A 22,454-nucleotide genomic window follows, 5' to 3' on the forward strand; every position below is an offset into this window, starting at 1 on the left:
TGGAGGAAGTAGGTCGTTGGAAGCATACACCTTATCTCTGGTCACTTCCTTTCTCTCTCTCTTTGCTTCATGACTGCCATGATGTGAGAAGATTTCCTCCCTCACACTTTTATGCCATGTCTCTGCCTTAAGGTCAGCTTACCATGGACTGAAACCACTGAAACCATGAGTCAAAGTAACCCTTTCCTCCTCTAAGAGTTTTTCTCAGGTATTTTGTCCCAGGGATGGAACGCTAACTAGCACACGTATCTTTCCACTTCTACATCTCATGAACATCACATTTATGATTCATCAATCATGACAATTCACTGTCTCAATTTAGATGTGGCCTTAAAAACCTTCTCACATGGTACACTGGGCAGTCTCTGCTAATTAATTATAGCTGGCACAGCAGATGAAGTGTATTTGCTATGCATGATTAATGACTATGCTACTATTTTTATATTAAAATTTAAAACCCTAAAGAGAAATCATCAAATTTGTGAAGGTGTCTAAATACAAAGGTATCTAAAGTTGTTAAACTTGATTTAAATATTTAAGCAATTACCTCATGTACATGTATGACTGTATGATTGATGTGATTCTGCAATATGTATAATCAGAAAAATGATAGATTACACTCTATTTATGTATGATCTATCAAAACATATAAATGCATTCTACTGTCATGTACAACTAATTAGAACAAATAAAATTTAAAAACTTTAAAAATATTTAAGCAATTATGTGATCTAAACTAATGCCTTTATTTTTTAATAAAAGTGATCCTAACATCTTGTTTCAAGATTCTAAAATATATCCTGGATCACAAGTGTCAAAGTTCCTTGTCATTCAAGGTCAACTTGTACATTAGTGTAGGGTCTTGGAAAACCACAAGTTGCATGGGATTTAATATGAGAGGAGAGGATCAGTGTTACAGGAGGCCCCACAGATATATCATCAAGACTCAATTTGAAGATGCTGTAAACTACTATAAAAGTAATATACTAAATACAGAGCTGTAAAGGTAAGTGTGGATCAGGATTTAGAAAATAGTTAAGGTAAGGGAAGTTGAGAATTTCCTGAGCTGTCTCTCTAGGGTAATGGGCCTTACCTAAGTGATATGTCTCTCAGGATATGTTTATAAGGAACCATGAAAAATTTGTTAGCTGTTGAAGTATAGAATCTTATCTTAGGTGACTCTTAAAATATGACTCATAATATAGCTCATATACATTATGTGAAATTTCTTTGACCATGCAAAATATCGTCATTTTCATTTAACAAGTTTATCCTAATAGGTACTGCTACATGGAAAATAAATGTCTCATCATGTTGACAGATGTACTTAATAAGAACATTTTTGAGGGTTTAATTACTGTTCCTCTCATATGTAATTAGCCAAAATTATTTTCAATCTTAGTTCTAGAAGTATTTTTTTATACACAACTTCAGTTGATCCCAGTACCATAAGATTCTACCATATAATATTATCCATTTTTTGACATTTTAAAATTAATTATTCTTTCTCTCTCTGGTTGCTGTTCCAAGTCTTTGATTCTTTATTTTAGGATCAAAAATGTACCATTAAGGTACCTTTCAATCTTTGAGGTCAAAGTGAGAAATGTTTAATAGTAAGTAGATTATTGAATTCTATGTGAAGCATTGTGACTGACTCTCCATATACTCCGATTATATTAGCAAGGAAAGACTACAGACAACCAGACATATAATTAAATAAAGGGGATTTTAAAAGTGACACTCAGGTAGGGAAAGCCTTTATTCAGAATAATTACCATAATAAAGGAACAGGGCACTGTGGTACCCCGAAGAGGGATTGCTGCAATGAGGAGGGGGCTCTGCAAACCTGAAAGGTCAAGCAGTGAGGGATTTTCTTTCATAGATAAGAGTAAACAAGGTGAGAAAGTGCCGGGTGCAAGGAAGTGGTAGCTGATGGGACTGGGAAGTCCCACCAGTGGTCTTTCCCAGGGTTGCAGAGTCTCTGTAGGTGCCTATAAGGAAGAGCAATTCTGTGTTCCCAAGCTCAAGGGTGACCCAGACTTCAGGGAGGAAGGAGAGAAGCCTGACCAGAGTCTGACTGAGTCAAATTAGTGGGCATTTGAATCTGATTGATCAGAATGTACCAAAGGTTGAGCTCATCATTCATGAGACAAAGAGTGGGAGCGTGTAGGGCCTGTGGGTGGCCTGGCCCTGGGTAAACAAGTGGACTTTCCACGAGTCTCATGTCCTGTTGGAAGGGTGGTTCTTTACAGCTTGCTGATTCCCAGACTACAGAGCTCAGTGAAATTGTATATATTTTTCTACATGGTCCATGATCACAGAGAGGATGGAAGATTTGCATAGTGCTATGGTAATACACAAAGGGAGTCAGGGAGGAAGTGAGTGCAAACTCTCATTTTAAGAATTAGTAGGAACTAAAAAGGCAGAAGTATCAGTGAATGAAAAGGCAAGAAATATATACTTTATAGGCAGAATACATGGCCTTGCATATTTTATACTTGAAAGAGCCAGAAATGCACCCTTCACAGACCCCTAAGCTTGCTTAATTAGCTGTTAATTTCTGTGTGTGCTGGTGTGGTTGTAATTTAGCTTAGTTTGAGGCTTTTGGGAACCAGGGACAGGCTGAAGTTTATTTGGAGGGTCTAGCAAATGGCAGGACTCCAGCCCCTTGACTTCAAGGACTGCCTGAAGTTACTTGAGCACTGGCCTGGAATCAAAGTATAATTCAGTGTTAGGTAGAAGAACAACAGACTTTTGCCCAAGATACATGCAGTGAGCATAGGAAATACTGGGATTTGGGACCTTTGGCCTTGGCCTGTGAGCTCCTGAATCTGGTTGAGTTTCAGTGGTGGGAGGAAGAGCCAGTAGTTCAGGTGGTCATGTTCCCATGCCAGGGGAGATTAAAAAAAATATTTTCAAGACTCTGTTCCTATTGTTAGGCTTGTTTCTCCTAAATAAAGTGTTTTCTAGTGTTTTCTGCTTCATCCAGATTTAATTCATAATCTGAAGTAGCACTTTGTCATTGATTATGGTGTCTAAGTGTATATTAACTCATTGAATCCTCCCAACAAAGTGTTAGTAGGTACTGCCTTTGTCCACTGATATATAGTGATGAGGGAACGGGACAGAAAATTTTAATGATTTTTTCAGAGTTCCAGGTACCTAGTGATGTCACTCGGTCACAAAGTCCCATGTTGACCAAGGTCAGAGGAGTAACAGGAGACATGTTGGGACTTGTAGGGTTTGTTGGGCTTCTAGTTTGAAGATCCAGGGTCTCAAGATCCAGACTGTACTGTGTCTCAGGTACGTGAGTCCTTCCAAAAGAGGCTCATGGTTCAGGTCATTTACTAGAGCAAAGAAGAAAGGACAACAATCCTTGGTAAATACACATGTTAACAAATCATCAGTATTCAGCACTTATTTTCCAGTTCTCCGGTATTTAGAGGAAGACAAAAAACCTTGAAGATCCCTATAGTGGGTCTAGAGCACTTTAAGATGTGTGGAATGCAGCAAAAAGGACACCTTTTGCGTTTTCCTACCACATAGCCTATGCTGACTCAGTCTGAGACCTGAATGTAAACCAGACCCACTGGCAGTCTGATACAGCTGCTGCTGCTAAGAGGGAGCAGGGTAGATGGCCCTCTCTCTGGTTTTCAGAGTGCCTTCTGAGTAGTAAGTCTGCACCCATAGGTCATCTGCACTCAGTTTCAGCATCTCATCCTCTTTTTGAAAATCTGAAGGAGTTCTTCATCTGAAGACAAAGTGCATAGTAATACTTTTTACTTGGATTTTTGTGGAAGTTGTTAAGTTTTTAAGGAGCTGATACCTCAGGAATGACAATGAATACATCACTGTCAGTCAACTGGCTGAGCTACTGACTCCCAAATTTATTTGCTTTTCTATTTTGGTGAGACTATTCAATAATGCCTCAACATGGCCAGAGTTCTGCTGCAATCATTTTTACTTAACAGAAACTTTGGAAGAATAGCAAGTGAGAGTCTGTCCAGAAAAGAACTGTTCCATCTAGTGAACCTCGTACTTCTCTTGCTACCAAGATTTTTAATACTTTTTTTCCCTGCATCTACTCTTCGGATTTTTGCAAAATAGAAGAGTTAATTCTAAAATCAATATTAAAATTCAGTTTTATCCATCAAGTGAGCATAGAATGCATAATTGTAGGACAGCTATGTTTTCATTGGATAATTTCTTTTTTGATAATAGTTGTAGCCCATTTCTCGAACTTCCTATGACTATCCAAAGTGCTGTCGTGCTTCTTTCATGCAGCTTTACCACTCTCACAGAGCTCGTGAAACACCTTCGCCTTTAATAGCATGTTGTTCAGGTAGCTTAAGGAAGGAGAGATATTAAGGCTATCAAAAGAACCCTCATCATTTAAGAAACACTCTGTAACTCTGAGTGTTTCAAATGGTTTTCAAAAAATTAATATGTGTAATCATTGGTCAGTCCCAGTCACGGAGCGAACTGGCAGGTGAGTCAGGCCGCCTGCATTGCGGAGGTAGCAGACAGGCACCCAACCCACTCAACTCACCCAACCACCAGGCCGAAGACAGACACCATCACTGAGAGACCCCGCCCGACCACCACACCAAGGTCTGTTGCCATCATGGAGCAAGCCAGCAGAGAAGCCGGCCCGCCTGCATCACGGAGCTAGCCAGAGGCTTCTTTATAGACTGGTGCAGGCATTTTGAATTATTCCTGAGGGCATGGCCATCATGTTTGGAAGGGCAACTCCCTTTCTGAGACACCTACAGGAGGCTAGAGGACCTTTGACAAGACCCAGGAGCCAAGAAGAGGAGGTATTGAGAGACTCGGGAACAACTCAGAGCCACCAGGGAATATACCCCACCTGAAGGACACCACCGCAAGAAGGCCAGCTTCCTAGTGGAACACCACATTATCAAGTTCCTCCAAGACATCAGGCTACTGAAGGCTAAGAGGTGAGTTATTGGAAATCTACAGAGACAATATTAGTCAATAGAGGAAATCTGCAATATCCCAGAGTCTCAGTACTAGAGGGGTAGATACCTGAGCAATATGAGAAAACAAGGAAAGAAAATGTCCCAAACAAACCTAGATGGTATAGCAAAAAATCCAATAACAGCATGGCAGAAGAAATGTCAGAAATGGAGTTCAGAATGTACATAATTAAAACAATAAGGGAAGCAAATGAGGAGGTGAAGAGCAAATGCAGGCATTGAATAATGAGATGAAAGAGCAATTGCAGGCATTGAATGATCACACCAATTGACAGTTAAAAGAGCAAATACAGGAAGCAAAGATCATTTCAATAAAGAGTTAGAGATATTGAAAAAAAAATAGAAATCCTTGAAATGAAGGAAACAATAAACCAAGTTAAAAACTCCATAGAAAGCATAACCAATAGGATAGAACACCTGGAAGACAGAACCTCAGATATTGAAGACAAAATATTTAATCTTGAAAACAAAGTTGACCAAACAGAAAAGATGATAAGAAATCATGAACAGAATCTACAAGAATTATGGGATATCATGAAAAGGGCAAATTTAAGAATTATCAGGATTGAGGAAGGCTTAGGAAAACAAACCAAAGGAATGAACAATCTATTCAATGAAATAATATCAGAAAATTTCCCAAATCTGAAGAATGAAATGGAAAATCAAGTTCAAGAAGCTTATAGGACTCCAAATACACAAAATTACAACAGACCCACACCAAGGCACATTATAATGAAAATACCTAACATGCAAAATAGAGACAGAATTTTAAAGGCTGGGAGAGAAAAGAACCAAATTACATTCACGGGAAACCAATACGGATATCAGCAGATTTTTCAATCCAGACCCTAAAAGCTAGAAGGGCTTGGAACATTTTTCGAGCCCTGAAAAAAACAGATACCACCCAAGAATCTTATAACCAGCAAAACTTACCTTCAGATTTGATGACGAAATAAAATCCTTCCACGATAAACAAAAGCTAAAAGAATTCATACAAAAAATGCTAGCATTACAGAACATTCTCAGCAAAATATTCCATGAGGAAGAGATGAAAAACAATGATGTAAATCAGGAAAGGAAGGAACTACCCTAAAGGAACAGCCAAATAAAGGAGAAACCAAATGGTGTCCAAAAATAAATAAATAAATAAATAAATAAAAAATGAGCCAAATGACCAGGAATACAAATCATATTTCAATAATAACCCTGAATGTTAATGGCCTGAACTCATCAATCAAAAGACATAGACTGGCAGATTGAATTAAAAAGAAAGATCCAACAATTTCCCGCCTGTAAGAAACTCATCTCATTGAAAGAGATACCCACAGACTAAAGGTGAAAGGATGGGGAAAAACATACCATGCATATGGACACAGCAAAACAGCCAGAGTATCCATCCTCATATTAGGTAATGTGGACTGTAAGCCAAAGTTAGTCAGAAAGGATAAAGAGGGACTTTTCATACTGCTTAAGGGAAGCTTAAATCAGCAAGACATAACAATCATAAATATCTATGCCACAAACAGTGGCTCATCCATGTATGTCAAACAAATCCTTCTCAATTCCAGATATCAAATAGACCACAACACAATAATACTAGGTGATTTTAACACACCTCTCTCACCACCAGACAGATCCTCCAAACAAAAATTGAATGAAGAAACCATAGATCTCAATAACACAATAATTTAGACTTAATGGATCCAATGAAGAGCAAATACACTTTCTTCTGAGCAGCACATGGATCCTTCTCTAAAATGGACCATATTTTAAGCCACAAAGCTACTGTTAGCAATTATTCTATCAGATAATAATGGATTGAAATTAGAAATAAATGACAGGATAAAAAACAGAAACTACTCCAAAACCTGGAGATTAAATAATATGCTATTGTATGATGAATGGATAACAGAAGACATCAGGAAGGAAATTAAAAAATTCTTAAAGGTAAATGAGAACAAAGACACATCATACCAATATCTCTGGGACACTATGAAGCAGTACTTAGAGGAAATTTTATTTCATGGAGTGCATTCAATAAAAGAAGAAAATATCAACAAATAAACGAACTAACACAACAGCTCAAAGTCATAGAAAAAGAAGAACAGACCAACACCAAAAGTAGTAGAAGACAGGAAATAGTTAAAATCGGAGCTGAAATCAACGAAATTGAAACAAAAGAAACAATGAAAAAAATTGACAAAATAAATAGTTGGTTCTTCGAAAAAATAAACAAAATTGATAAACCCTTAGCCACACTAACAAAGAGAAGGAGAGAGAAAACTCAAATTACTAAAATTCGGAATGAATAAGGAAATATCACAACAGACACGATTGAAATACAAAACATAATTAGAAGCTATTTTGAAAATCTATACTCTAACAAAATAGAAAATCTCAAAGACATCAACAAGTTTCTTGAGACGTATGAATTACCTAAACTGAACCAGGAGGACATACACAATTTAAATAGATCAATTTCAAGTAATGAAATAGAAGAAGTCATCAAAAGCCTCCAACAAAGAAAAGTCTGGGACCAGAGGGGTTCTCGGCCGAATTCTACAAAACCTTTAAAGAAGAGCTCATTCCAATACTTCTCATAGTATTTCATGAACTAGAAGAGGAGGGAACCCTCCCAAACTCATTCTATGAAGCCAATATCACCCTGATACCTAAACCAGACAGAGACACATCGAGGAAAGAAAATTTCAGACAATTATCCTTAATGAACATTGCTGTACAAATTCTCAACAAAATCTTAGCAAATTTCATACAAAAATATATTAAAAAGACAGTGCACCACGATCAAGTGGGTTTTATCCCAGGGAGGCAAAGTTGGTTCAACATCAGGAAATCAATAAATGTAATTCACCACATCAACAGACTTAAAGTCAAATATCACATGATTATTGCAACAGATTCAGAAAAAGCATTTGATAAAATACAGCACCCCTTCATGCCCAAAACACTAGAAAAAATAGGAATAGTGGGAACATTCCTTAACATTGTTAAAACCATCTATGCTAAGCCCATGGCCAATATCATTCTAAATGGTGAAAAACTGAAAACATTTCTCCTAAAAACTGGAACAAGGCAGGGATGCCCTCTTTCACCACTTCTATTCAACATTGTCCTCGAAACTCTAGGCAGAGCAATTAGACAGACCAAAGAAATTAAAGGGATACGAATAGGAAAAGAGGAACTCAAACTATCCCTGTTTGCTGATGACATGATTATATATTTAGAGGAACCAGGAAATTTCACCAGAAAACTTTTAGAACTCATCAGTGAATTCAGTAAAGGAGCAGGTTACAAGATCAATGCTCATAAATCCAACACATTTTTATACATAAGTGATGAATCTTCAGAAAGAGAAGTTAGGAAAACTACCCCATTCACAAAAACTTCGAAAAAAATAAAATACTTGGGAATCAATCTAACAAAAGAGGTAAAAGACCTCTACAATGAGAACTACAGAACACTAAAGAAAGAAATTAAAGAAAACCTTAGAAGATGGAAAGATCTCCCGTGTTCTTGGATAGGCAGAATTAATATTGTCAAAATGGCCATACTACCAAAAGTGCTATACAGATTCAATGCAATTCCAATAAAAATCCCAATGATGTACCTTACATAAATAGAGCAAGCAATCATGAAATTCAGAAATAGAGCAAGCAATCATGAAATTCATCTGGATGAAGAAGAAAGCCAGAATAGCTAAAAGCAATCCTTAGCAGGAAGAGTGAAGCAGCGGGTATTGCAATACCAGACCTTCAACTATACTACAAAGCAATAATAACAAAAGCAGCATGGTATTGGCACCAAAATAGACAGGGGGATCAATGGTACAGAGTAGAGGACATGGACACAAACCCAAATATATACAATTCTCATATTAGACAAAGGTGCCAAAAATATGCAATGGAGAAAATATAGCCTCTTCAACAAATGGTGCTAGAAAAACTGGAAATCCATATGCAACAGAATGAAACTAAATCCCTATCTCTCACCCTGCACAAAAATCAAATCAAAATGGATCAAGGACCTGGGAATCAGATCAGAGACCCTGCATCTTATAGAAGAAAAAGTGGGTCCAAATCTTCAACATGTCAGTGTAGGATCAGACTTCCTTAACAGGACTCCCATAGTACTAGAAATAAAAGCAAGAATCAATAAGTGGGATAGATTCAAACTAAAAAGCTTCCTCTCAGCAAAGGAAACTATCAGCAATATGAATGTAGGTTCTCTCCTACAGAGTGGGAGAAAATCTTTGCCACTTATACTTCAGATAGAGCAGTAATTTCTAGAATATATAAAGAACTCAAAAAACTCTACACCAAGAATATAAATAGCCCAATCAACAAATTGTCTTCGGAAATGAACAGACACTTCACAGAAGAAGATCTACAAGCAATAAACAGATATATGAAAAAATGTTCAACATCTTTAGTAATAAGAGAAATGCAAATCAAAACTACCCTAAGATTTCATCTCATCCCAAATAGAATGGCAATTATCAAGAATACTGGGGGAGGTTTCAAGATGGCGGCCTAGAGGGTGGCTGCATTTCATGTTGCTCCAGGACTCAGGATTCAGAAGAGGAGATATTGAGACACTTGGGACCAACACAAAGCAGCCGGTTGACTCTCACCCGTTGGGAAGGTGTCCCGGATGGGATGGTGGTCCCGGAACGCAAGGAACGTTGTGAAGTAGAGCTGCCGGCGAGACGCCCCTCCCCCCGCTGGAGCAGTGAATGCGGACAACTGGGAGCACCGTAAAGGAGGCTGCTCGGCACAGCGCTGGGACTCGGAGCAACCACTGGGGCTCCGGCGGCTGCCCAGGGGAGGAGTGGCGAGGAGAGCTGTGTGGACTCAGAACACCGGGGCCTGCCCTGAGGAGCAGGAGGAAGAACGTGGCTGCTTGGGTTCGGAGTGACTGCACCAGAGCTACAGGCGGTTGCCAGAGGAGAAGCTGCGTGGCGAGCTGTTTGGACTCAGACCACTTCTGAACACCGGGGCCTGCCGGGAGGAGTAGGAGGAGGAGGAGGAGGAGCGCAGCGGGTCGTTTGGACTCGCAGTGACTGCATTAGTGCTCCAAGCGGCTGCTCAGAGGAGAAGGCGAGTGGTGAGTTGTTTGGACTTAAAGTGACAGCTCCTGAACACAGGGGGGCTGCCTGGAGGAGAAGCGTGGTGGGTCGCTTGGTCTCGAGTGGCCGCACCAGAGCTCCGGGCGGTTGCCCAGAGGACCCGTGCAGCGGGTCACGTGGATTCAGAGCCACTCAGAGTGACTGCTCCTGAACCCCCGGGGGGTCATCTGGAGAAGGAGGAGGAACGGGGAGGGTCACTTTGACTCGGAGTGATTGATTGCCCAGGGCTACGGGTGGTTGGTGGGAGGAGGAGGCACGCAGTGAGTTTCTTGGACTCCTAGTGACCGCACCGGAACACTGGGTGGCAGTCTGGAGGAAGAGGCGTGTGGCGGGTCTCTGGGTTTCAGAGCGATTGTTTGGGGCCCCAGGTGGCTGCTCAGAGGAGGGGCCGCATAGCCAGGCCATTAGGTGCAGAGCAGGGTCCCAGGATCTAGAAGGCTTCTTGGTGGAAGAGCCGCACAGAGACAGGCTTAGGGCGGAGCAAAGGTTCCAGGCCTGTGGGCAGATTCTCTGAGGAGGGGCAGCCTAAGGAGATTCATCTGCGAAGGGTGAGGCTCCCAGGCCCAGGAGGTAGGGCGGGGCCCCTGGGAAATTTGCAGAGGAAGGCAGCCCAGCCAAGGCGGTAGCTGTAAATTGAGGGGAACCTCTAGGAGGGAACTGACCAGCGACACCTCCCCACCAGGTGAGTCTTCCCTGCCGGGTGAGGTTTCCCCACAAGGACGGTAAAACCAGAGACTCAGGCCCAAACAGGCCTTGCCTCAGCCCGCAGCCTAGGTCCCCTTTGGATGACCATTGGTCAACAAGTGGAGGTACCTCTGCCCACTAGCAGGGATTATACCCCACCTGAAGGCCACCACTCCTAGAGAGGCAGCTTCCTTGTGGAGCACTGCATTATCAACTTCCTCCAAGACTTCAGCCTACTGAAGGCTAAGGGGGGAAATATATAGAAATCTTCAGGGACATTGTAAGTCAATAAAGGAAATCTGCAATATCTCAGCGGTCCACTGATACCTGAACAATATGAGAAATCAAGGAAAGAAAATGCTGCAAACAAATCTAGATGTTACATCAATAAAACCCAATGACAGCATGGCAGAAGAAAGGACAGAAAAGGAGTTCAGAATGTACATAATTAAAATGATCAGAGAAGCAAACGATGAGATGAAAGAGCAAATGCAAGCATTGAATGATCGCACCAATCGACAATTAAAAGAGCAAATACAGGAAGCAAAAGATCATTTCAATAAAGAGTTAGAGATATTGAAAAAAAACAAACAGAAATCCTTGACATGAAGGAAACAATAAACCAAATTAAGAACTCCATAGAAAGCATATCCAATAGGATAGAACACCTGGAAGACAGAACCTCAGACATTGAAGACAAAATATTTAACCTTGAAAACAAAGTTGAATAAACAGAGAAGATGGTAAGAAATCATGAACAGAATCTACAAGAACTATGGGATATCATGAAAAGGCCAAATTTAAGAATTATTGGGATTGAGGAAGGCCTAGAGAAACAAGCCAAAGGAAGGAACAATTTATTCAATGAAATAATATCAGAAAATTTCCCAAATCTGAAGAATGAAATGGAAAATCAAGTTCAAGAGGCTTATAGGACTCCAAATACACAAAATTACAACAGACCCACACCAAGGCACATTATAATGAAAATACCTAACATACAAAATAAAGACAGAATTTTAAAGGCTGTGAGAGAAAAGAACCAAATTACATTCAGGGGGAAACCAATACGGATATCAGCAGGTTTTTCAATCCAGACCCTAAAAGCTAGAAGGGCCTGGAACAACATTTTTCAAGCCCTGAAAGAAAATGGATGCCAACCAAGAATCTTATACCCAGCAAAACTTACCTTCAAATTTGACGATGAAATAAAATCCTTCCATGATAAACAAAAGCTAAAAGAATTTACAAAAAGAAAGCCAGCATTACAGACACTCTCAGCAAAATATTCCATGAGGAAGAGATGAAAAACAAAGAAACAAATCAGCAAAGGGAGGAATTATCCTAAAGGAATTGTCAAATAAAGGAGGAAACAAGTTGTGTCAAACAAATAAATAAATAAAATTTAAAAAATGAACCAAATGACCGGGAAACCAAATCATATCTCTATAATAACCCTGAATGTTAATGGCCTGAATTCATCAATCAAAAGACATAGACTGGCAGATTGGATTAAAAAGAAAGATCCAAAAATATGTTGCCTGCAAGAGACTCACCTCATAGAAAAAGATACCCATAGACTAAAGGTGAAAGGATGGGGAAAAACATACCATGCACATGGACTCAGCAAAAAAGCTGGAGTATCCATTCTCATTTCCGATAATGTGGACTTCAAGCCAAAGTTAGTCAGAAGGGATAAAGGTCATTTCATACTGCTTAAGGGAAGCATAAATCAGCAAGATATAACAATCATAAACATCTATGCCCCAAACAGTGGCTCATCCATGTATGTCAAACAAATCCTTCTCAATTTCAGAAACCAAATAGACCATAACACAATAATACTAGGTGATTTTAACACGCCTATCTCACCACTGGACAGATCTTCCAGACAATAATTGAACAAAGAAACCATAGGTCTCAATAACACAATCAATAATTTAGACTTAACGGACATTTATAGAATATACCATCCAACCAAGAGCGAATACACTTTCTTCTCAGCAGCACATGGATCCTTCTCTAAAATAGACCATATATTATGCCACAAAGCTAATGTTAGCAAATACAAGACGATAGAGACACTACCATGTATTCTATCAGATCATAATGGATTGAAGTTAGTAATAAATGAAAGAGTTAAACACAGAAATTATTCCAACATCTGGAGATTAAACAATATGCTATTATATGATGAATGGGTAACAGAAGATATTAGGAAGGAAATTAAAAAATTCTTAGAGGTAAATGAGAACAAAGAAACATCATATCAAAATCTCTGGGACACTATGAAAGCAGTACTTAGAGGGAAATTTATTTCATGGAGTGCATTTAATAAAAGAAGTAAAACTCAACAAATAAACGACCTAACACTACAGCTCAAAGCCCTAGAAAAAGAAGAACAGAACAGCACCAAAAGTAGTAGAAGACAGGAAATAGTTAAACTCAGAGCTGAAATCATGAAATTGAAACAAAAGAAACAATACAAAAAATTGACAAAATAAATAGCTGGTTCTTCGAAAAAATAAACAAAATTGATAAACCTTTAGCCACACTAACAAAGAGAAGACGAGAGAAAACCCAAATCACTAAAATTTGGAATGAACAAGGAAATATCACAACAGACAGGATTGAAATACAAAACATCATTAGAAGCTATTTTGAAAATCTATACTCCAACAAAATAGAAAATTTGGAAGACATCAACAGGTTTCTAGAGACATATGAATTGCCTAAACTGAACGAGGAGGACATAAACAATTTAAATAGACCAATTTCAAGTACTGAAATAGAAGAAGTCATCAAAAGCCTACCAACAAAGAAAAGTCCGGGACCAGATGGGTTCTCAGCCGAGTTCTACAAAACCTTTAAAGAAGAGCTCATTCCAATACTTCTCAAAGTATTCCATAAAATAGAAGAGGAGGGAACCCTCCCAAACTCATTCTATGAAGCCAATATCACACTGATACCTAAACCAGACAGAGACTCATCAAGGAAAGAAAATTTCAGACCAATATCCTTAATGAACATCGACGCAAAAATTCTCAACAAAATTTTAGCAAATCGCATACAAAAACATATTAAAAAGATAGTGCACCATGATCAAGTGGGTTTCATCCCGGGGATGCAAGGTTGGTTCAACATCAGGAAATCAATAAACGTAATTCACCATATTAATAGACTTAAAGTCAAGAATCACATGATTATTTCAATAGATGCAGAAAAAGCATTTGATAAAATACAGCACCCCTTCATGCTCAAAACACTAGAAAAAATAGGGATAGTGGGAACATTCCTTAACATTGTAAAGGCCATTTATGCTAAGCCCATGGCTAATATCATTCTAAATGGTGAAAAACTGAAAGCATTCCCCCTAAAAACTGGAACAAGGCAGGGATGCCCTCTTTCACCACTTCTATTCAACATGGTTCTTGAGACTCTGGCCAGAGCAATTAGACAAACCAAAGAAATTAAAGGGATACAAATTGGAAAAGAAGAACTCAAACTATCCCTGTTCACTGATGACATGATTATATATTTAGAGGAACCTGGAAATTCCACCAGAAAACTCTTAGAACTCATAAGTGAATTCAGTAAAGTAGCAGGTTACAAGATCAATGCTCATAAATCCAACGCATTTTTATACATAAGTGATGAATCTTCAGAAAGAGAAATTAGGAAAACTACCCCATTCACAATAGCATCGAAAAAAATAAAATACTTGGGAATCATGCACACAAAAGAGGTGAAAGACCTCTACAATGAGAACTATACAACACTAAAGAAAGAAATTAAAGAACACCTTAGAAGATGGAAAGATCTTCCATGTTCTTGGATAGGAAGAATTAATATTGTCAAAATGGCCATACTACCTAAAGTGCTATACAAATTCAATGCAATTCCAATTAAAATCCCAATGACATACCTTACAGAAATAGAGCAAGCAATTATGAAATTCATCTGGAAGAATAAGAAACCCAGAATAGCTAAAGCAATCCTTAGCAGGAAGAGTGAAACAGGGGGTATTGCAATACCAGATCTTCAACTCTACTACAAAGCAGTAGTAACAAAAACGGCATGGTATTGGTACCAAAATAGAAAGGTAGATCAATGGTACAGAATAGAGGACACGGACACAAACCCAAATAAATAAAATTTTCTCATACTAGACAAAGGGGCCAAAAATATGCAATGGAGAAAAGATAGCCTCTTCAACAAATGGTGCTGGGAGAATTGGAAATCCATATGCAACAGAATGAAACTAAACCCATATCTCTCACCATGCACGAAACTAAACTTAAAATGGATTAAGGACCTCGGAATCAGACCAGAGACCCTGCAGATTATAGAAGAAAAAGTAGGTCCAAATCTTCACCTTGTTGGTCTAGGATCAGACTTCCTTAACAGGACTCCCATAGCACAAGAAATAAAAGCTAGAATCAACCACTGGGATAGAGTCAAACTAAAAAGCTTTCTCTCAGCAAAGGAAACTGTCAGCAATGCGAAGAAAGAGCCTACAGAGTGGGAGAATATCTTTGCCAATCATACTTCAGATAGAGCACTAATATCCAGAATCTATAAAGAACTCAAAAAACTCTACTCCAAGAATTCAAATAATCCAGTCGACAAATGGGCTAAGGAAATGAATAGACACTTCACAGAAGAAGATCTACAAGCAATCAACAAACATATGGAAAAATGTTCAACATCTCTAGTAATAAGAGAAATGCAAATCAAAACCACCCTAAGATTCCATCTCACCCCAATTAGAATGGCGATTATCAAGAATACGAGCAACAACAGGTGTTGGCGAGGATGTGGGGAGAAAGGTACACTCATACATTGCTGGTGGAGCTGCAAATTAGTGCAGCCACTCTGGAAAGCAGTGTGGAGATTCCTTAGAAAACTTGGAATGGACCCTCCATTTGACCAAGCTATCCCACTCCTTGGCCTATACCCAAAGGACTGAAAATCAGCATACTACAGAGATACAGCCACATCAATGTTCATAGCTGCTCAATTCACAATAGCCAGACTGTGGAACCAACCTAGATGCCCTTCAATTGATGAGTGGATAAAGAAACTGTTGTATATATATATACAATGGAATATTACTCAGCCATAAAGAATGATAAAATGATGGCATTTGCAGGCAAATGGATGAAATTGGAGAATATCATGCTAAGTGAGATAAGCCAACCTCAAGAAGCCAAAGGACGAATGATATCGCTAATAAGTGGAGGATGACACATAATGGGGGGGAGGGAAGGGTTAGTGTTAGGGTTAGTGTTAGGGTTAGGGAGGGGGGCAAGTATGGAGGAAGGAAGTACTGTATAGAGGGTAAAGAGGGGTGGGAGGGGTGGGGGGGAGGGAAAAAATAACAGAATGAATCAAACAACATTACTCTATGTAAATTTATGATTACACAAATGGTATGCCTTTATGCCATGTACAAGCAGAGAAACAACATGTATCCAATTTGTTTACAATAAAAAAAAAAAGAATACTAGCAATGGGCTAGGATGTGGGGGAAAACGTACACTCATACATTGCTGGTGGGGTTGCAAATTAGTGCAGTCACACTGGAAGGCAGTGTGGAGATTCCTTAGAAAACTTGGAATGGAATCACCATTTGACCCAGCTATCCCACTCCTTGGCCTATACCCAAAGGACTTCAAATCAGCATACTATAGAGATACAGCCACAACAATGTTCATAGCTGCTCAATTCACAATAGCCAGATTATGGAACCAAACTAGATGTCCTTCAATTGATGAATGGATAAAGAAACTGTGGTATATGTATATATATACACACACACACAATGGAATATTACTCAGCCATAAAAAGGAATAAAATTATGGCATTTGCAGGCAAAAGGATGAAACTGGAGAATATCATGCTGTGAGATAAGCCAATCTCAAAAAACCAAAGGATGAATGATCTTGCTGATAAGCAGATGATGATACGTAATGGGGGGGTGGCAGGGGGCAAGAATGGAGGAAGGAGGGACTGTATAGAGGGAAAAGAGGGGTGGGAGGGGTGGGGGGAAGAAAAAATAACAGAATGAATCAAAAACTATTACCCTAGGTAAATGTATGATTACACGAATGGTATGCCTCTATTTCATGTACAGAGAAACAAGATGTAGAAACAAGATGTATCCCATTTGTTTACAATAAAAATAAAGAAAAAAACTAAGTAGTAACATTCCCTGGGTATCATTATGGTGCTATTCTTAAATTGATAAGCCATCTAGATATTTTTACTGTTTTCTATTTTATTACTCTTTTGATTTTTTTTATGGTATTTAATAATGTGGGATGTTGACTTCACTCAATTGGTTAGATTCCACAAAAACTATCTATGGATTTGTTATTTAAGAATAAAACATAGCATGTATGAGTCAAAGAAAATTAATATTTATTTGATGTATTAAAATGTGGAAAAAAGAATATAATACACATTTAGCTTGATTCCATTTAGAATTAGCTATTGTTAGCATTACATTTACTTCATATCTTTGAATATAATTTAAAATGTTAAACTTGTATGTTTTTTATTAAAGTGGACATTTCATTTACACCTTATTTCCAAATATTTCCTTGTTTCCATACCTCTCAATTTTCTGACAGACTGTATCAAAAATAGAGTAGACTTTCTTTTGAACTCATTTTTATGGTCTTATGTACAATCATAGGTGATTGTAAATAAAATGTATTTAAAATTTTGCTTGTTTTGAAAATTGAACCCAATAGTACATAAACTGTATATATATCTTGTAATATTCTTTTTATTCAGTAATTTGCTTTTTATAGATCTATATAATGCCCTAATCCTTTTATAATTCTTAACATCTCTCTAAAGCAAGTATTGATAGCTGTGCTAATACATAGGTACAATATTATTTTTTAATAGCATTAAGCAGGTAGATTTGCTGCTGGAAAGAATTATAAAAAGACCTTAACACGATGCATAACTTAATGTGGAAGCCAAGATGAAGGGGCAGCATTGCATGGTGATGTTAATCATTATTCAAGTGCTGATTCCAAGCATATTTTAGAAGCCAGCTGTGAGAAAAAGCATTTGATTTTTTTCTCCCACAGGCTTAATGCAGGGAGTCCCCCTGGGTAGTGATTCCATTTGCATTATCTTCAGACTGGTTCTGCCCAGGTCTTGAAATGCAAAGGACAAAATCTCAATGTGAGTGCTCATAAATACACACTGCCAATAATTGGAAGTGTGGTAGAGCCCTCTCCTTGAGGCCACCCTCTGTGGCAGAGGTGGGAGTGGATGACCTGCATGCCAGTCTCTGTCTTGATATATACATTGAGAACAGGTCTTGTTAGTGGCCCGGGCTGGCCTTCAACTCCCAATCCTCCTGTCTCAGACTCCTTAATAGCTGAAATTGCAGGCATGATCTGCTGCATCCAGGCTTCTCATTGTAGTTTAAATTGCTTGTGGGAAGGAACTATATCAAATTAATATTTCCATCCTCTACAGTCTGTGTTATAATATCAGACACCTGATCACCTGTAAATATGAATCCAATGCATGAATGAGGAAGTAAATGGATGCTTGGGCACAGGCATTTTAAAAGTATGTGGCTGGTGGAAGTTGGTCACTGGGGCATACGGTTGGGGAATTATATGTTATTCCTGGCTCCTTTCTCTCTCTCTCTCTCCCCCCTCCCCCTCCCTCTCTGCTTATTGGCTGTAATAAGCTAAGCTAAGCTAAGCAGCTTTTCTCTGCCATGCCCTTCTGCCATGATATTCTGTCCCATCTCAGACCTAGAGAAATGGAGTCAGCTGATCATGGACTGAATCTCAGAAACTGTGAGCCTAAATGAACATCTCCTTATCTAAGTTTATCTCGTCAGGTAATTCAGTCACAAATGGAAACCTGACAAAAACACATCCATTGAAATAATATACTTTATTGGTGTTAAAAAAAAGACCTTCTACTTCATAAACCACAAACATTCCATGACGAATGTGCTGTGGATGTTATTGTTGAGAAATGAATATGAGTTTTGGAATGCATCAAGTATGCACATGTAGGCAAGTTTCATTCATTTAATTGTTGTCCACAGTATCATTAGCAAAACTCTGTGGCATTTTTGTGGCATGGGTTATCTGAATTGACTTTTGATTCAGTCTTTATTTGCTGTACAACTTCATGTTCATCCAAGTTTCAGTGAATAAATAGATTGATCTTGCTTATTTTTTTAAAACCTTTATATGAATGTGTGCATTGGTGCCTGGAAAGTTTACGAAAACAGGAATCCCTTGTAAATCATTGCCAATAATTGGCTACAGAAAAACCCAAGATGATAAATGAATCACTATTTCAGCATGATTATTTTTCATCATTTTTGAGCACAAGCCTGGTATTTCTGCCTTTAATGGCTAAAGGTGCAATGTGCTAATGATATTAAAAAATACCATGAGTGATAGAACTCTTTTTTCAGACCAACCATAATGCGACAAGAAAGAGAAACTTGTGGAATATGCAGTCAATCAGACTGAGGTTCAGTCCACGAGCTACCATTTTCACAGCTGGTAATAGTCATAGTCTCTACTCAGTCATATGAGGGTAAAGAAAAATGTGTAGCAGATTAGTACCTAGCATATATTAGTTATTTTTAAGGTAATTATGATTATTCTATAATTAAGAAGTACAAAGAAAATTGGTGTTTCTAATAGAAGAAAGTCTTTGTTTAAAGATCTCTAATCACTTATAATATGAATTATATTAAGAAATGAATAAATCATATCAATTCAGAATACTATAAGACTATAGTCATTTTTATTTTTTTATTATTGATCTTTTGGCCATGATTTGCACCTGATATTGATGATGCACAGATGACTCTCAGCTCAGTTCTGTTTGAAATTCTGACATATTTTACTTTACTTTTTGAAATAATTTTATTTTATTCAATGTGAATTTCTTCTTGGATACTGTCCCTCCTAATTTTCCAGTTTGTCTACCAGAGACTACTTTATGTTCTGATTTGCTTTTGTTCTCTTAAATTTCCATTTTCTTTGCCTTTATTTATCTCTCAATATGTCATCACATTTTCCCCTGATGTTTGCCGCAAGCCTATCCCATCCATTGATCTCTATAGGTACTGTTATGGTTTAGATCTGAGGTGGCCCCCAAAGCTCCTGTGTTAATGTAGAACTATTCAAAAGTGAGATGATTAGACCATGAGAACTATGTCCTAATCAGTGCATCCCGGTTTGAATGGACTGTCTGCGTGGCAACTTAAGCAGGTGGGGTGTGGTTGGAGAAGATGTGTCACTGGATCTGTGCCCTGAAAGGGTTCATTTTTCCTCTAGCCACTTTCCCCCTTCTTTCTTTTTCCTAGCTTCCATGAGTGAAGTAGCACTCCTCCACCATGTCCCTCCACCATGATATTCTACATTACCTCAGGCCAAGAGCAATGGACTCACCAACCACAGACTGAACCTGTGGAACTCTGAACCAAAATAAACATTTCCTCCTCTAAGGTATTCTTGTCAGGTATTTTGGTCACTGTGACCAAAATACCAAAAGGCTAACTAGTGACTAACACAGGTATTTAATAAATTAATTGTAGCATGAAGTCAGGTGAATATTTACTTTTCTTTTGTGGGTTTTTATCCATTCCTTAACTGACCATAAATCCAATAGTATTGCATTTTCCTCTCTCTTTTAATTCTACAAGTTTATCTTGAGATATATTGCCCCACTAGTTTAACTAGCTCTTCCCTTCTGACTCTGAAATGTTTAGATCAGTTCTTTCTCCTGGATTATATTAGTCAGTGTTCCTCAGAGACACAGAACCAATGAGACTGAGCTAGCTAGTTAGCTAGCTAGGTTTATTAAAGTTCTAGAAGTCAAAAACCTAAGAACTAGGCTCTTCAATGTGCAAGAGCAGAAAAATATGGATCCTGCAGCTGATGGGGAGGGGAGAGTGAGAAAGAGAGAGAACAGAACAAAAGTAGTTTTTCCTCTGCATTTTTGCTCTGTTCAGGACTCTCAGTGGATTGGATGACACCTGATCATATTTGTGAGGGTAGATCTTCTTTATTTATCTAGTGATTTAAATTTTATCTCTTTCAGAAACATCCTCACAGACCAGAAATAATATTTTACCAGTTACCTGGGCTTCCCTTCACTCAAGTTGACAAGTGAAATTAACAGTCACTAGACTCTTCTCTCCAATCACCTTTGAATATCTCCATTTTGATATTCCAAGGATATGGGATCCTCATTTATTTTGAAAGCCTCCCAAAGTCACCATGTTGATAACATTCAGTTATCCAAGCTAGAAAGCTGGCATTTACACTGATTTCCTTCTCTCATCACACATCTGCTCAAGTTCAACTAAATAGTTTTGAAATTCTTCCTAGAATCTTATGCCAACTGTGTTAGGTTCAATCTCTCTCTTGTCTAGATCTTATCAGTTTAGATTTCTAGAATTTCAAGAATCAGAAAATGTGTTGTACTAATGTAAGTAGCCAAAAAAATGTAAATTGCCTATCAGTCAAGTCTCTGAAAGGCCAGGGTCAAGGGCAGCTCCAGGAAACCTAGAGACTTGCATTATATGGAGAAATGTAACTGTTGTAACAAGCAACACACTAATGACTCAAGCAAGATGAAAGTTTATTTCTTTCTTAAAGAAAGTCCAGAATAAATATTCCTTATTGTCAGGAGACTCTGCTTCAAGTAAAGATTTAGAAATTCAATATGTTTATACTTTTATGTGTGACACTGCAATATTCTGTATATGGCATCCAATGCAGCCAGGCTCATTTGCACCAAGTGATGAAATGGGAAAAGACATGGAGCACTGTGTGTGGGAGATTTTCATGAGCAAGCCTGGAAGTGGCACCTACAATGTCATCTCACATTTTGTTGGTTAGAAATCAGTCACATGACCACATACATCAGCAAGAGAATGTCTTCTAGCTGTGAGCAAAAGAAAAAAGTGAATGGGTTTGGTAATCTGCTAGTAGTCTCAGCCAGATGCTATCTTTTTGTCACTAAATCTGTGACACCCTCTTCTTCCATAACTAGAACATGTTCATCCACTCTCCACAGGAGAACATTCAAAGCCCCATTCAATTAGTTAATTTAGCTCAGTTTCTCAGTATCCTGAGTGATTGCAATTCTCACCATCAGGACCTAAAATACTATGATTACCCTGGAAGGGGAAACACAAAAAGCACTTACCTATAAAAAGAAAAAAAGAGAGAAGAATAAAAGATACTTAGCCAACACTTGTTACAATGATGAGTGTCTCTGGGCAGAATTTGTAGAGTCCCCTACCATGGTTGGGAGACTCCTTGATTAGACTCTGAGTCTACCTTATTAATGCTTTAAAAAAATCCTTACCTGTTATCTGTCATCTAACTCCATTTCTGATTTCTTTAGTTTTTTCTTGGTAAATCTTCTATGGTTTGGGTTTGAGTGGACCTTGGGGGTCTTTCCTGCATTTATAGTTTTCATCCTGGTCAATAGTCTGGGAAGTACTGAAAGCTGATTTAAGACAGAACAGTGAGAAGCTTTTTTGGTTTAAGGACAAGAGTTCTTTCCAATATAATACAATTCTCCAGAACCCAGCATCATTCCCCATC

Source organism: Sciurus vulgaris (assembly GCF_902686455.1).
Source record: "Sciurus vulgaris genome assembly, chromosome: 7".
Lineage (NCBI taxonomy): Eukaryota > Metazoa > Chordata > Mammalia > Rodentia > Sciuridae > Sciurus > Sciurus vulgaris.